The sequence below is a fragment of the Pongo pygmaeus genome, chromosome 14 (assembly GCF_028885625.2).
Source record: "Pongo pygmaeus isolate AG05252 chromosome 14, NHGRI_mPonPyg2-v2.0_pri, whole genome shotgun sequence".
Taxonomy (NCBI): Eukaryota; Metazoa; Chordata; class Mammalia; order Primates; family Hominidae; genus Pongo; species Pongo pygmaeus.
Window position 1 is genome coordinate 45692927 of NC_072387.2, and position 16676 is coordinate 45709602.

A 16676-nucleotide genomic window follows, 5' to 3' on the forward strand; every position below is an offset into this window, starting at 1 on the left:
TGGTTTTGATTTGCATTTCTGTGATGGCCAGTGATGATGTGCATTTTTTCATTTGTCTGTTGGCTGCATAAATGTCTGAAGAAGACTTTTTTCCTTGTGAGTATGGCAGGTTGGCCACGTTGGGGATTAATGACTCTTGGGAGTGTCTTTCAATCAATGACTGAGAGAAATTGGTGTCTAACTATCCCAGTTTCTTTGGCTTTCAGACAAGATGATTCTGAGTCATATACTTTATATCATTTCCCAGATATTCTCCAAGAGATTAAGCTCCAGTTATCCAACATGCTATTTTGTTTGATAATGTACCCTTCATTGACTATCTTCCCTTTTCTGTCTCAGATTCTCCCTCCTCTCCATTGTTTATTGTACCTCCCAAATAAATATTTTTCATTTGAATTATTTTCTCTGGGTCTGCTTGTTTTAGGGAGGAAGATAATCTAAACTAAGGCAATTAATATTAGAAGTTGTTCTAGGAAGCAGATCTTCAAGATGGATCCTAGAATAGAAGCACTTGACATTCAGATTGCAACAAAGACCCATTGTTAGCACTAAGAGGGGTTGTGATCGGCTCCAGCGTATTGTAGCATTATAATCATTAAGACTCTTATTGTGGTGAGTTAGGTTGGGCTGAGGTGAAAGGGTGTGCACTATCTCATGCAATATCTCTAGAATCTGAGAGATGGGGTGATATGGTTAGGCTTTGTGCTCCCACCCAAATCTCATCTCCAATTGTAGTTCACATAATTCCCACATATCATGGGGAAGGACCAGGTATGAGGTAATTGAATCATGGAGGCAGTTTCCCGCTGTGCTGGTCTCATGATAGTGAGTGAGTTCTCATGAGACCTGATGGTTTTATAAGGGACTTTTCCCTTCTTTGCTCTTCACTTCTCTCTCCTGTTGCCATGTGAAGAAGGACATGTTTGCTTCCCCTTCCACCATGATTGTAAGTTTCCTGAGGCTTCCCCAGCCATGTAGAACTGTGAGCCAATTAAATCTCTTTCCTTTATAAATTACCCAGTCTCAGGTATTTCTTCATAGCAGTGTGAGAACAGACTAATACATAGGACATTGGTAATTACAAAGACTATAGATTTGGTCAGTTGCTATTAAATGACATTGATGTGTTGAAGAAAGAAAACCACTCAAACTAACCAGCCAACAACCCAGGAAATTATCTAAAAGTCACGAAATCTTTTTGGCAATATTTAAGGAAGCTCCCATCTTCTAAAGCTGGAGAATGGATTGCACTGAAAATCAAGCCTGGCATCAGATTGTGAGAGTAGTAGAATTACCAAGAAGCCTAAGAGATAGTCCTGGCAAGTCTCTTTCTAAAATTACAGACCTGATAGGAAAAGAATGGGACTCTGATATCTAGAATGAATTGATTTGAGAATCTTAAAATCTTTCCAGATCTCCATGAACTTTTGGACTTGCATAAATGGCCTACTGAATTTCCCTGATTCCCTTGAACTCTTGGGCCTGCAGAAGTTACCAATCCCTCTTACCAGAGGATAGCAGTCACTTTCACTCCCAACCCTGCCTTGCCTGGATATGACGCAGAGGACTCACCTAAGGCAGATATTTTGTAAGATAATGTGCTTGCAAATATACTTACTTCAAGATTTGCTCCAACCTCCCCTCTTAGTATCTAGGCTTAATGTGAGCATGGCCCAACTGGGGAAGCTGATGGGTGCACTTGTGATTGGGAATGGGACACTTACATCTATTAGAGCATCTCCCTCACACAATACTCAGTAATTACATATTAGTTAACACAACATCCTGGCCCAACTAGGGAAGCACTGTCTCTGATTTGGGAGGAAAGAGACTATTCAGAAGATGAGTTGCAGGACCTGGCTGAAATACATATCAGGAAAACACGCTTAGAAATTGATCTTGGGAGTGACACACAAAGAGTCACAAAATAAGGCTGAATAAAGGAAAATTTATTGATATGAGTCTCTCACATGGATTTAATATCCTCGCAAGGACACCAGGAGTCAGCTATAATCTTGTGCTTGTATGATGGACATGCCAGAGCTGCCTTGACCAATTATTGAAGTAGGTGTCAAATGGCTCAGAGAGTTCACTACATTAGAATAGATTTATAGTTTTTGCTTGGATTTTCTGATACGCATTTTCTGATATGAATTTCAGTTACTAAGTTTAGTTAACTAATACCAGTGTCCCAAGAGCACTGTCTACATTTCAGTTATGAAGGTATATTAACTGTGAGTAATTGCATAAAATACCAACTTTGCTATCTCTTCAGTGGATAAAGCACTATATAAATGACAGATGCACATTCTGACCAGTGACCAACTGTGTCACTTTTTAAAAAATCTTTAGGTAATTAGCCAATGCATATCTGTTATTAAGTTCACACACAGATGGCAAATATATAGTTGTGTCATCTCCTTGTCTCCCAGTGATAAAGCCATCTGACAGTTTACAAAAATGGATACTTGAAAGAGGGAACTGACTGCCAAATATGAAAGTACAGCAAGGAAACAAAAAGCATAATGTTGGAAGTGAAATTCTAATCAAATGTAAATGGGCTTATAGAATAAATAGTTGACTGTGGGTATGTTGACACCTCTCCTATTTATGAGAGTCTAGACGTGCAGTCAGAGAAACTTAGCAAAGGCAACCATATCAGTCTAAATGAGAAAAGTGGTCATGTTGGAAAGGTTAAAGAGAAAAGGATGCCAGTGAGAAATTTCACATTTAAGAGAACTCTCAGAGAAAATTCAATGTATTAAAAGTAGAAAGCATAAAATGCTGGAAGCTGATTCAAACTTAGAAAGTAGTATGAAAATATGCCAAGGCATACAAAAGATGCTCACTTTATATTGTATGTGGTAGGAGAGGAAGGCCAGCACTGTTCAAACTACTCTTGATAAGTTTTTTTTCTTAACAAAGAAATAAAAAACTTCAATCATCAATGCTTTTACTAGGTAGGCACTTAGTGAGAGTATTATTTTATCTGTTTAAGCAAAATAATCAAGAGCAGGTGATCCAAATGTTGATGTCAGCTGCCAACAACAACAAACAGATGAAGTTATGATCCTTTATTCACTTTCCAGATATGAGGCAGTTCTCAGACTCAGCATTGATTGAAGAGAAAGATGGGCAGTCTTGAGGAAGAACTTTGCAGTGCCTCAGCAAGCACAGACAGTAGTAATTTCCCCATTTTTTCCCAGAGCCACTTACCAGAGTAATAATACAGTGGTGAAAGGGGAATACTATGTATTTCCAGGGCTGTTGGATAAGGGTCTGAACTGCCATTGGTATGTTTTGAGAGAGGGAGTTTCTGGTGTTTGGTTCTGTTATAGGTTGAATTGTGTCTCCTATAAAAAGAAATGTTGGTGTCCTAACCCTAAATACCTTAGCGTGTGACCTTATTTGGAGACAGAGTCTCTACAGAGGTAATCAAGTTAAAATGCAGTAATTTGTGTGGGCCTTAATCCTATATGACTTGTGTCATTATAAAAAGGGGAAATTTGGACACACAGACAGATACTTATAGAGGAAAAATGATGTAAAGAGACCCAGAAAGAAGATGCCATCTACAAGCCAAGAAGAGAGGCCTGGAACAAATCCCTCATAGTCCTGGGAAGGAACCAACCCTGTCAATGCCTTGATTTCAGACTTCTAACTTCCAGAACTGTGAGACAATGAGTTTCTAGTGTCATAGCCACCCAGTGTGTGGTACTGTGTTATGGCAGCCCTTTCAAACTGATACAAAGCCATAAATGGAGTCCTGGCCTAAGTCCATCTCACAGTGAGTTCAAAGGCTCCTGTGGTCATGTACTCATTCCCTGAGTCCCTACTCATGATGAACATATTTAGCAGAGTCAGAACCTTCAGACTGGTTAACTGATCTGGAGAGTCAGAGCTGCCACTGCATGGAAGCCCTTGAAATACTCTGCTGCCATTCCAACCAAAACAGAAAATCAGAAGCAAGACTGCATCTCAAGTGGAATGGCAGCAATAAGAGATACCCTCAAAGAAGGATTCAGGGGTGGTTGTCACTATCATCATTACTCTTACTTCTGGAAAAAAGCCAGATGGATTGGAACAGAAGATGTAAACTTCTGAAAACTTAGCCAAGCTTCCAGCTGCTCTTGTGGATTTACCTTTACCAGAACAGATCAACATAGTCCCTTGCACTTGGTGTACAGAAAATGATCTGGAGAAAGTGTTCTTTTCATTCTTTGCCAGAAAAATTTATCAGAAGCAATCTTCATTCACTTGGAAGAGACCAAACTATGCTGAGTTATATTAACTCTCTTACTCTTCATCACTATATAGTAAAAAGGTAGCTTGAATATCTAAACATTCTGCAGAAAATTCATACTGGTCTACCATTTAGATGACATCCACATTAAATGGACCAGGAGAAGGAAGTCTTGAGTCCTCTGGGTGCCTTGGTAAGACACATATACCAAAGGGTGAGAGAGAAATGCTACAGAGATTCAGAGGCCTCCCACATTGGTAAAAGTTTTAGAAGTATTGTGGTCTTGGTCCCCACCAAGCTAGAAATGCTATTGTACCTTGTGTTTTCTACCACTGAGGAAAATGCACAGTACTGGAAAGGCTGGTTGATTAGAGATCTGGAAGAAGTAAGATAAGAAGATCAATTACAAGTAATCTGTGAAAGAAAAATGTGGGTTGACTACTAGGAATGGACACAAAGTATGTGAGTCTTTGCATCCCACATCAGTACTTATGGTGATCATCCACATCAGAGAAGGAGTAGAAGACAAGATGGGTAGGATGATTTGTCCAGTGGAGTTTAGCAAGCTTTTCTTCTTGGCCGTCCCGGTGTTTGCACAATGGGCCCATGAGTGGAGTAGCCTTGTGCCAGGAGTGCAGGTGATGCATGAGCCTGGCAGCAGAGGCTCCCTCTCACCAGGGCTGATCTAGGCACTGCTACTGCAGAATGGTCAGACTGTCAGTGGTAAAAACTGATGCTGAGCCCTTGATAGGATGCTGTCCTCTGAAGACACCAACCTGGAGGTGACAGTCATTTGTCATGACTGGATTGATATATATTTTGGTTATAAGTCTACCTTCCCTTGTTGAGTGTTGTGACTCATGCCTGTAATCCCAACACTTTTGGGAGGCCAAGGTGGGAAGATTGCTTGAGGCAAGGAGTTCTAGAACAGTCTGGGAAAAATAGTAAGACCCTGTCTCTACAAACAAACAAACAAACAAACTGGGTGTGGTGGTGAGTACCTGCAGTCCCACTTGGGAGGCTGAGGTGGGAGGACTGCTTGAGCTCAGGAGTTCAAGGTTGCAGTGAGCTATGATGGAGCCATGGCACTCTAGCCTGGGTGACAGAGCAGGACCCTGTCTTTAAAAAAAAAGAAACAAGAAAGTCTACCTTCCTTGCCATAGCACCTTGTTCTGTGCCATTATCTGAGGGATCAGCGAGTATCTGATTTGTGGTTGTATCTCACATAGCTTCACCTGGGATCAAGGGACCACATTTGTACCAAGGAGTAAACACATGTCCATGAAATCCACTTGTCTTACTATATCACCCAGAAATTGCTGGCTTGAATGTTTAAAAGACCACTGAGAGATCAAGCAAAGGCATCAGCCTGGAGTTGTTGGGTGCTATCTTTAAAGATGTGGTATATACCTTGAATTAACAGATACTGCTATGTCTTCCTAGGTAGAACAAATGCATGTAGGATCGAAGGCATGGTAGTGTAAGTTGCCTTTACATCATTACTCTGTAACCCACTTTAGGGGAAGGTGTGCTTTCCATTCCCACAACTTTAAGCTTTGGTCTCAAGGTCTAGGTTCCCAAGGGACAAATTAATTGTTTCTGTAAATATAAGATTATAGCAGTTGCCTGGTCATTTTGGACTTCTTACACTAATAGACTAGAAGGTAAAGAAGGATTAGTATATTGAAAAGAATAATTGGCTTTGATGATCATAAAGAGAAAGATTGCTGCTACATAATAATGACAGGAAGAAGTATGTTTGAAACTCAGGAGATTCACTGGGTACCTCTTAATAACTTCAAGTCCAATGATTACCATAAGTGGAAACTGCTGGAACAACATCCTGACAAAGTTAAGGTAATTGAAGGGGCAGACCTCTTACGCACGAAGGTCTGTGCTATCTTGTTGAACGACAGACCTGCATGAGCAGAAGTGCTATCCAAGAGGGAGAAGAATCTAGAATGTGTGTTAGATGTGGGAGAGGGTGAGTATCAGTTGTGCGCTTGGAATCAACTGCAACAGCTGATAGAAACTGTAGCTTGTACCAGTATAAACCTTGTTGTAAGTTTTTCTTTTCTTAAATAAAAATTGTGTCTGACTACCACTTTGAAGAAACAGTAACAAGATGCAGTGAAATTAACATGGGGACAGGGAGCATCTGATTGGTGCAAGGGATAGACAGTAGCAGATAGAGTCAGTTCCCCATCCACATCTCTGGAGAATTCACCTCATTTCCAATGGCAGCTATCTGCATTTGTGACTAAGGCTCTCTTTGCCTGCAGTGGTGGAGAGCTGCCTGTACTTATGACAATCTAGAAGCACCAGTGAGTCAACAGTCCCTATGGGACAGCACCCAGCCAGCAACCCTCCTATGCAGGTGTATGAAAACCTGAGCTTCCTTGCTGCTAGGCTTGGACAATTCTGAGGTGTATGTTTTGCATGCATTTCTCAGAGCTTCCTTGTGGGATTAAGCTTTAATTGCTCACTGTGGAATACTATGCAGCTATAAAAAGAATAAGGTAATGTCTTTTGCAGGAACATGGATGGAGATGGAGGCCGTTATCCTTAGCAAACTAATGCAGGAACAGAAAACTAAATACTGCATGTTCTCACTTAGAAGTGGGGGCTAAATAATGTTAACACATGGATACATGGAGGGGATCAACACACACTGGGGCCTATTGGAGGGTGGAGGAGGGAGAGAATCAGGAAAAGTAACTAATGGGTATTAGGCTTAATACCTGGGTTGATGAAATTATCTGTATAACAAACCCCCATGACACAAGTTTACTTCCTGTATAACAAACCTGCTCAAGTATGCCTGAACTTAAAATAAAAGTTAATTTAAAAAATGCTTTAATTTCTCACTATGATAACTAGTTTAATGGCACAGCCCTTATAGGCTACTTTCCCTTTCTTGTCTTACTGTCCCATTTTCTTACTAGTGTTACCTGCACTTCCCAACTAAACTATGCACATGATTCCTTGTTTAAGGGCCTGTTTCTGGGGGAACGCTAAATAAGACAGAGCCTAAAATTTTTACATATTTACTTATTGCTTTATCATTCAATGTACATTGTTACCAATAGTAATGCCAGTATTAATGCTAGCAGTAAACCTAATGTGAATGGTTTAAGATTTCTTTAATCTATTTTTATTCTTAAACCATATCACATTTATGATGTGTAATCAGAATATTATATTTTAAAAGTTACATGTAGTTTGAATTAAAACATTGTCTCAGTATTTCTAACTGCTAGAGATGACGATGACAGGGGGATTGGCTGTGTTCGTTTAGGCTACCATTTTGCCTGGAGGTTCAATGACATGATTTTTTGATTATCTGCAATGTTGTTTTCTAGTTGAGAGGATTACCAGAAGTCAAATAAGGATAGAGAGGGTGGGGAGGCATCGAAACATGGATCACAGCACACTGAGTTGGGACTTATCAGCATTGCTGCGAGTCACATCAATCTTTTTAATGTCAAAAATTTAGAGTTAAGGAAATAAGCATACTTGGTTAGCAGAAAACCCAAATCAAAGCCTCTCTACTTTTTTTTTTGTTTTCAGTAAATGGCTAACCACATTCCGGGATGAATGATAATATAAAAAAGAACCAGCATAAGGACTTTAATAAAAATGGAAAGGAACAAAAACAAAATGGAGACTTGTAAGAGGAATTATCTAGGGAAATAGAATAATTCACTCAGAAATAAGAATTCATTTCAGCTCATAAAAGTCAATAGATTCTTTCTACACCATCAAAAGCCAGAAAGAAAATACAACATAATATAAGAAGTCATTTGCAAAAGGAAAATAGCTCTATCTTATCTAGGAATTAACCTAACAATCAACAAAAGAAAAATATTCAAACTCGATTGAAGGACATAAAAAAATCTGAATAAATGAAGATATATGATATATATGTCACACACATATATATGTGTGTCATATATATCTCATATATATGGTATACATGTGTGTCATATATATCTCATATATATGGTATACATGTGTGTCATATATATCTCATATATATGTATACATGTGTGTCATATATATCTCATATATATGTATACATGTGTGTCATATATCTCATATATATGGTATACATGTGTGTCATATATATCTCATATATATGGTATACATGTGTGTCATATATATCTCATATATATGGTATGCATGTGTGTCATATATATCAGAAATAGAGTCCATAAATTCAGTGTTTCTCCAACAAATTGCCATGGCCCCTTCTGAAAGTGCAAATCGAGGCAGCCGTTTGTATTGTGTGACTCCTAGTGAATAAGACACCCCCTTTCCTAAAACCACTATTAGAATAATTATGAAAAACAAAGAGAATGTAAATCTTATCCAATCAACTTCTAATAGTGTATTGTTTGTAATTAAGAACGAATCTTCACAGGGACAAAGCTATAATGACCTTGTGTAGTGCTGATTCCATACTCCCCTTGCCAGGAATGTCACCTCTAGTGCTAAATGGGGTATGGCTGTATTCAAATTAGGCAATGTTGAAGGCACAAGACAGTTAGCAGAGGGAACTTAAGCTGAAAGGTTGCATACGAAGAGGCTAGGAAGTACAGTCAGGAACATACAGAGGAAAGAGACAGAGTCTACACAGTGAGCTATCATGTCAAAATCAAAGTGGTGATGAAAAAGCCTAAACTATGAAGTAGTAAAAGGAATACAACATGAAGGAATGGATAAACCAGAAGCATAGTAGGAGAGAACTCAGCAAACTGAAATCCAGAGGAGAGAGACAAACGTGCAACATGGAGAGAGTAATTGGTTCCTAGGGATTCAGCAGTTTCTGACTGCTTACTAGTTAACAGTTTTAGTTCTAGACCTTATGTATATCTTTATAATAAGCTCAATATTATTCTTAAGGTGGTCTGAGTGACTCTTAGTCCTTTCTTTTTAAGACATAATTTTCCCTAGTATCTTGGTATCCTGGCACATTATTATTATTGATCAATGAAAGATATTTAAACATAATATATCATTCTTTTGCACTCTTTTATCTATTTTTTCTTCATCTTTTTTTTTGCTTTGCACATATCATTTGTTCTCTTCTCTTGTCTTTCCTTTCATTCTCTTCCTTTCTCTCAGATCTTCAATTCTATTTCATCCCCTAAACGCACCCACTCTGAGACATTTTTTAGATGTACTTAAGCTTCTTGTAAAATATATGGTGTTATACATGTATGTGTTTTTATTTTTCTTAAATAGCATGGAGCTATGAATCTCATTCTACCTATTTTTTTCCCCAATCAACATTATGTTTTAAAGATCTATTCACGTTGTTGTATATATGTTTATTTTGTTGCTTCTAATTTCTGAGTATTATTTCATAGTATGCATTTATCATACTTATCTACCCACAAAATGGGTAAACAACGATTTGATAAACATTCTGTATTGTGCTCCTGTACTGACTTTTTCTCATTTCTCTGGATATGCATATCACAAAATACGATCAATGGGTCTAGGGCTTATCCCTATACAATTTTATTGAGTAATTTTGCAACATTCTGCCAGATTGTTCTTAAGAATGGCTATGGAATATGAGTTTTAATTTCCTTTTGTTCTCAGTTGGTACCATCAATATTTTTTAACTTTAGCCATTTTAACAGAGTAAAGTGGTGTCTCATAACTGAGTCACATGTAGCTGATTACTAAATTAGGGCATTAATTCATTAACTTTAGGTACTTAGCATTAAGGCTTCATATTCTGTAAATTGCTAATTCATATCCTCATTTTCTATTGGGCTTTCTGTCTTTTTCTTTTTGATTTGCAAAAATTTTTGTATGCTTTAAATATTAATCCCCTGTGGATTTTAAAAATTGCATTTTTTTTCCTTAGTTTGTCATGACTTTTCAGTTTTGTTTAAGCTGGTCACCATTGAACTGAAATCTTTAATTTTGATATAGAATGTTCTATGAAGTTTAAAAAAAATTTCAATTTTATATTATCATTTAAAGTTTTTTTTAGAGATGGGGTCTCAATCTCCCACCCAGGTTGGAGTGTAGCCTTTCGTATTTTTATAATAAGCTCCTTTTTTCTTAAGGTGGTCTGAGTGACTCTTAACAGTTTTCTTTTTAAAGAATTAATTTTCCCCAGTATCTCTATCAATAGTGCTATCTGGTGCCATCATGGCTTATGGCAGTCTTGAACTACTGGGCAAAAGTGATCCTCCTGCCTCAGCTTCCTGAATAGTTGGGATTACAGGCAATTTTGTTTTTAATTGTGGTTACAATCACATTACATAAAATTTACCATCTTAAACATTTTTGAGTATGCAGTTCACTAGTTGTAAGTATATTCACATTGTTGTGCAACAGATTTCTACACTTTTTCATTTTGTAAAACTGAAACTCTGTGCCCATTAAACACCACTTTCTCCTCTCTAAGCCCTTGGCAGCCACCTTTCTACTTTTTGTTTCTATGATATTGACTATTTAATTTATTTATTAAATTTTTAATAATTTCAACTTTTACTTTAGATATAGGCGGTACATGTGCAGGTTTGTTATCTGGGTATATTGCGTGATGCTGAAGTTCAGGGTATGGTTGATCCTGCCACCCAGGTACAGAGCACAGTACCAATAGTTAATTTTTCAACCCTTGTGCTCTTCCTTCCCCCATCTAGTAGTCTCCAATGTCTAATGTTGTCATCTTTATGTTCATGAGTACCCAGTGTTTAGATCCCGCTTATAAGTGAGACCATGCAGTGTTTGGTTTTCTGTTCCTGCGTTAATGGCCTCCAGCTGCATTCATGTTTCTGCAGAGGACATGATTTCCTTCTTTTTTATGACTGCATGGTATTCTATACTGTATACGTATAACATTTTCTTTATCCAATCCACTGTTAGACAACAAGGTTTATTCCATGTCTTTGCTATTATGAATAGTGCTGCAATGAACATTTGAGTGCATGTGTCTTTTGGGAAGAATGGTTTATTTTCTTTTGGATATATATACCCAGTAATGGGGTTGCTGGGTCAAATGGTAGTCCTAAGTTTTTTGAGAACACCGTACACTGCTTTCCACAGTGGCTGAACTCATTTACATTCCCATCAACAGTGTATAAACATTCCTTTTTTTCTACAGCCTTACCAGTATCTGTTATTTTTTGACTTTTTAATAATAAATTAAAAATGGCTTTTTAATAATAGCCATTCTGACTGGTGCGAGATGGTATCTCATTGTGGTTTTGATTTGCATTTCTTTGATGATTAGTGATGTGGAGCATTTTTTCATGTTTGTTGGCCACTTCTATGTCCTCTTTTGAGATGTGTCTGTTAATGTCTTTTGCCCACTTTTAAACAGAATTATTTGTTTTTTGCTTGTTGATTTAAGTTACTTATAAATTCTTGGTGTTAAGCCTTTGCGGATGCATAGTTTGTGAATATTTTCTCCTATTCTGTATGTTGTCTGTTTACTCTGTTGATAGTTTCTCATTCTGTGCAGAAGCTCTTCAGTTTTGTCAGTTCCCACTTCCAATTTTTGTTTTTGTTGCAATTGCTTTTGAGGGCTTAGTCATAAATTCCTTCCCAAAGCTGATGTCTAGAGTGGTGTTTCCTAGGATTTCTTCTAGGATTCCTATAGTTATTTATATTTAAATCTTTAATCCATCTTGAATTAATGTTTGTATATGGTGAAAGGTAGGTGTATTAGTTAGTGTTCTCTAGAGGGACAGAACTAATAGGGTGTATGTACATATGAAAGGGAGCTTATTAGGGAGAATTGACTCACATCATCACAAGGTGAAGTCTCACGATAGGCCTTCTGCAAGATGAAGAGAAAGGAAGCCAGTAGTGGCTTGGTCCGAGTCCCAAAACCTCAGAAGTAGGGAAGCCAGCAGTTCAGCCTGCAGTCTGTTGCTGAAGGCCCAAGGGCCCCTTGCAAACCACTGGTGTAAGTCTAAGAGTTCAAAAGCCAAAGAACTTGGAGTCTGATGTCTAAGGGCAGGAAGCATCCAGCACCGGAGAAAGATGAAGTCGGGAAGACTCAGCAAGTCAGCTTCTTCCACCTTTTTCTGCCTTCTTCTTCCTGCTTTTTCTAGTCGCACTGACAGCCGATTAGATGGTGGGTCTTCCTGAGGGTGGGCCTTCCTCTCCCAGTTCACTGACTCAAATGTTAATCTCTTCTGGCAACAACCAGAAACACCCAGATATACCCAGAAACAATACTTTGCATCCTTCAATCCAATGAAGTTGACAGTTAATATTAACCATCACAGTAGGGGTTTTATTCTTCTGCATATTGCTAGCTAGCTATCCCAGCACTGTTTATTGACTAAGCAGTCTGTTGCCCATTGCTTATTTTTGTTAACCTTGTTGAAGATCAAATGGTTGCAAATGAGCAACTTTATTTCTGGGCCCTCTATTCTGTTCCATTGGGGGGTGTGTGTGTGTGTTTATCAGTATCATGCTGTTTTGACTACTGTAGCCTTGTAGTATAGTTTGAAGTCAGGTAACATGATGCCTCTGACTTTGTTCTTTTTGCTTAGGATTGCTTTGTCTATTTGGGCTCTTTTTTGGTTCCATGTGAATTTTAGAATAGTTTTTTTTCTAGTTCTGTGAAAAAGGACATTGGTAGTTTGATAGGAATAGCATCAAATCTATAGATTGCTTAGGGCAGTATGGCCATTTTAATGATATTGATTGTTGCAATCCATGAGCATGAAATGTTTTACCATTTGTTTGAGTCATCTATGACATCTTTCAGCAGTGTTTCCCTGCAGAGATCTTTCATCTCCTTGATTAGATGTATTCCTAGGTAGTTTTTATTTTGTGGCTATTGTAAATGGGATTGCATTTTAAATTTGATTCTCAGCTTGAATGTTGTTGGTGTATAGAACTGCAACTGATTTTTGTACGTTTATTTTGTATGCTGAAACTATTGAAGTCGTTTTTGAGTTCCAGGAGCCTTTTGACAAAGTCTGTAGGGGTTTTTAGGTATAGAATTATATTGTCAGCAAAGAGAGATAGTTTGATTTCTTCTTTTCCTATTTGGATGCCTTTTATTTCTTTCTCTTGCCTGTTTGCCTGTTTGCAAGAGAAAGAAATAAAAGGCATCCAGATAGGAAAAGAAGAAATATACTATGTTGGTAGTACCTAGTATGTCTACCGCTATGTTGGTTGACATAGTACTATGTCCAGTAGTATGTTGAATAGGAGTGGTGAAATTGGGCATCCTTGTCTTGTTCCAGTTCTCGAGGGAAATGGTTTTAGTTTTTGCCCATTCAGTATGATGTTTGCTGTGAGTTTTTCATAGATGGTTCTTATTATTTTGAGATATATTCCTTCAATGCCTAGTTTCTTGAGGGTTTTATAATGAAGGGATGTTGGATTTTAGCAGAAGCTTTGTCTGTGTCCTTTGAAATGATCACTTTTTTTTGTTTTTAATTCCGTCTATGTGAAGAATCATATTTATTGATTTGTATATGTTGAACCAACCTTGAATCCCAGGGATAAAGACTGCTCGATCGTGGTGAGTTAACTTTTTCATGTGCTTATGGATTTAGTTTGCTAGCATTTTGTTGAGGATTTTTGCATCTATGTTTATCAGGGCTCTTGGCCTGTAGCTTTCTTTTTTTTGTTGTGTCTTTGCCAGGTTTTGGTACTAGGATGATGAGGGGTTTGGTATCAAGATGATGAGGGCTTTGGTATCAGAATGAGTGAGGGAGGCATCTCTCCTCCATGATTTTTTGGAATAGTTTCAGTAGAATTGGTGCTGGCTCTAGGTTGAACATCTGGTAGAATTTGGCTGTGAATACATCTGATCCAGGTTTTTTTTTAGGTGATTATGTTTTTTATTACTGATTTGGTTTTGGAACTCTATATTGGTCTGCTCAGGGTTTCAATTTTTTTCTGATTCAATCTTGGAGATTGTGTGTTTACAGGAATTAATTTCCTCTAGATTTTCTAGTTTTCGTGCATAGGAGTGTTCATAATAGCCTATGAGTATCTCTTGTATTTTTGTGGAATCAGTTGTAATGTTGCCTTTGTTGTTTGTGATGGTGCTTATTTGAATCTTCTTTTTCTGTTAATCTAGCAAGTAGCCTATTGATCATGTTTAGCCTTTCAAATAACTTTTGGCTTCATTGATCCTCTGTATGAATTTTTGGGTCTCAGTTTTGTTCACTTCTACTCACATTTTAGTTATTTCTTTATTTCCTGTTAGATTTGGACTTTGTTTTTTTTTTTTTTTCCTAGTTCCTCTAGGTGTAATTTCAGATTGCTAATTTGAGATCATTCTAAATTTTGAGTTAGGAATTTAGTGCTATGAACTTCCCTCTTAATACTGCTTTTGCTGCATTCCGCAGATGTTTGTATTTTGTAGTTCTGTTTTCATTTATTTCAAATAATTTTCCTGGTGTCTGCCTTAATTTCATTATTCACCCAAATGTTATTCAGGAGTAAGTTGTTTAATTTCCACATATTTGCATGGTGTGAGAGATATTCTTGGTATTGATTTCTGTTTTTACTCCACTGTATTCTGAGAGTATGGTTGGTATGCTTTCAGTTTTTTGAATTTGTTGATACTTGCTTTATGGCTGAGCATGTGGTCAATCTTAGAGTATATTCTGTGTGCAAATGAGAATAATGTATATTCTGTGTTTGTTGGGTTGGATATTCTGTAGATGTCTATTAGGTCTAATTTGTCAGGTATTGAATTTAAGTCCAGAATTTCTTTGTTAGTTTTCTGCCTTAATCATTTATCTAATGCTGTGAGTAGGGTGTTAAAGTCCCCCACTGTTTTGTGTGGCTGTCTTTTCAAAGGCCTGGAAATACTTGTTTTATGAATCTGGGCACTCCAATGTTTGTTATGTTGGGCATATATATATTTAGAATAGTTAAGTCCTTTTGTTGAATTGTACCCTTTATCATGTAATGCCCTTCTTTGTCTCTTTTTACAGTTTTTCATCTAAAGTCTGTTTTATCTGATATAAGAATAGTGACCCCTGTTGTTTTTTGTTTTCTGTTATTGTGGTAGGTCTTTCTTCCACCCTTTACTTTGAACTTATGTGTGTGATTACACATGATATGAGTCTCTTGAAGAAGGCAGATGGATGGGTCTTGTCTTTTTTTTTTTTTATTGAACTTCCTACTCTGAGTTTTTTAGTAGAGTATTTAGAGCATTTATGTTCAAGGTTAATATTGATATATAAGGTTTTGATTCTATCATGAAGTTGTTAGCTGGTTCCTTTGTAGTTTCTATCATGTGGTGGCCTCATAGGGTCTGTGAGCTATGTATTTAAGTGTGTTTTTGTGGTGGCAGGCACTGTTATTTTGTTTTCATGTTTAAGGCTCTCTTAAGGATCTCTGGTAATATTGGCCTAGTGGTAATAAATTCCTTTAGTGTTTGCTTGTCTGGAAAATATTTTCTTTCTTCTTTGCTTATGAAACTTAGTTCGGTGGAATTTGAAATTTTTGGTTCGAATTTCTTTCTTTAACAATGCTGAAAATAGGCCCCCAATCTCTCGTGACTTGTAAGATTTCTGCTGAGAAGTCTTCTGTTTGCCTGATGGGGTTCCCTTTGTATATGATCTGATCTTTTTTTCTAGCTGCCTTTAAGATTATTTCTTTAGAATTGATTTTGGACAGTTGACTATTTTAGATATCTCACACAAGTGGAATCATACAGTATTTGTGCTCTTGTGACTGGCTTATTTCACTTAGTCTGTCCTTAAAGTTCAAACGTACTGTAGCATTTGACAGTATCTCCTTTTTTAAGGCTGAATAATATTCCATTGTATGTATACTCAATATTTTCTTTATCCATTCATCTGTTAGTTGAGCATTTGGATTGTTTCCACTTCTTTGCTCTTGTGAATAATGTTGCAGTGAACATAGACACACAAAATATATTTTTAAGTTTCTGTTTTCAGTTCTTTTGGGCATATACCAAAGGAACTGCTGGATCATATGGTAGTTCTATTTTTAGTTTTTTGAAGAACTTCCATACTGTTTTTCACAGTGGTTATACCATTTTACATTCCTACCTACAGTGCACAAGGGATTCAATTTCTTCACATTCTCACACACATTTGCTATTTTTCTGTTTTTTTTGATGATTTGAAAATTTTATTTTTATTCTTCTAGTAATTATGCCTAATATATTAAGATACATTTTAATTATATTTTTTCTTACCAATGACTTAAGATTATCGATATCTATATAGCTCTCTTCCCATATAGATGAGTACTTTAGCACACCTGCATTTCCCAGTGTTTTTCCTCTGTACTTTATCCCATTCCACTCTTCTGTTAGTAGTGTCGAGAATTTTTGTAGTAAATTGTTTTAGGTATACTTTTGTATATTTCTGTCACTTAAACAACCCTCTAAACTTGACTAAATTACTTACTTATCTATTTTTCATATAATTTATATATCTCATCCCTCATG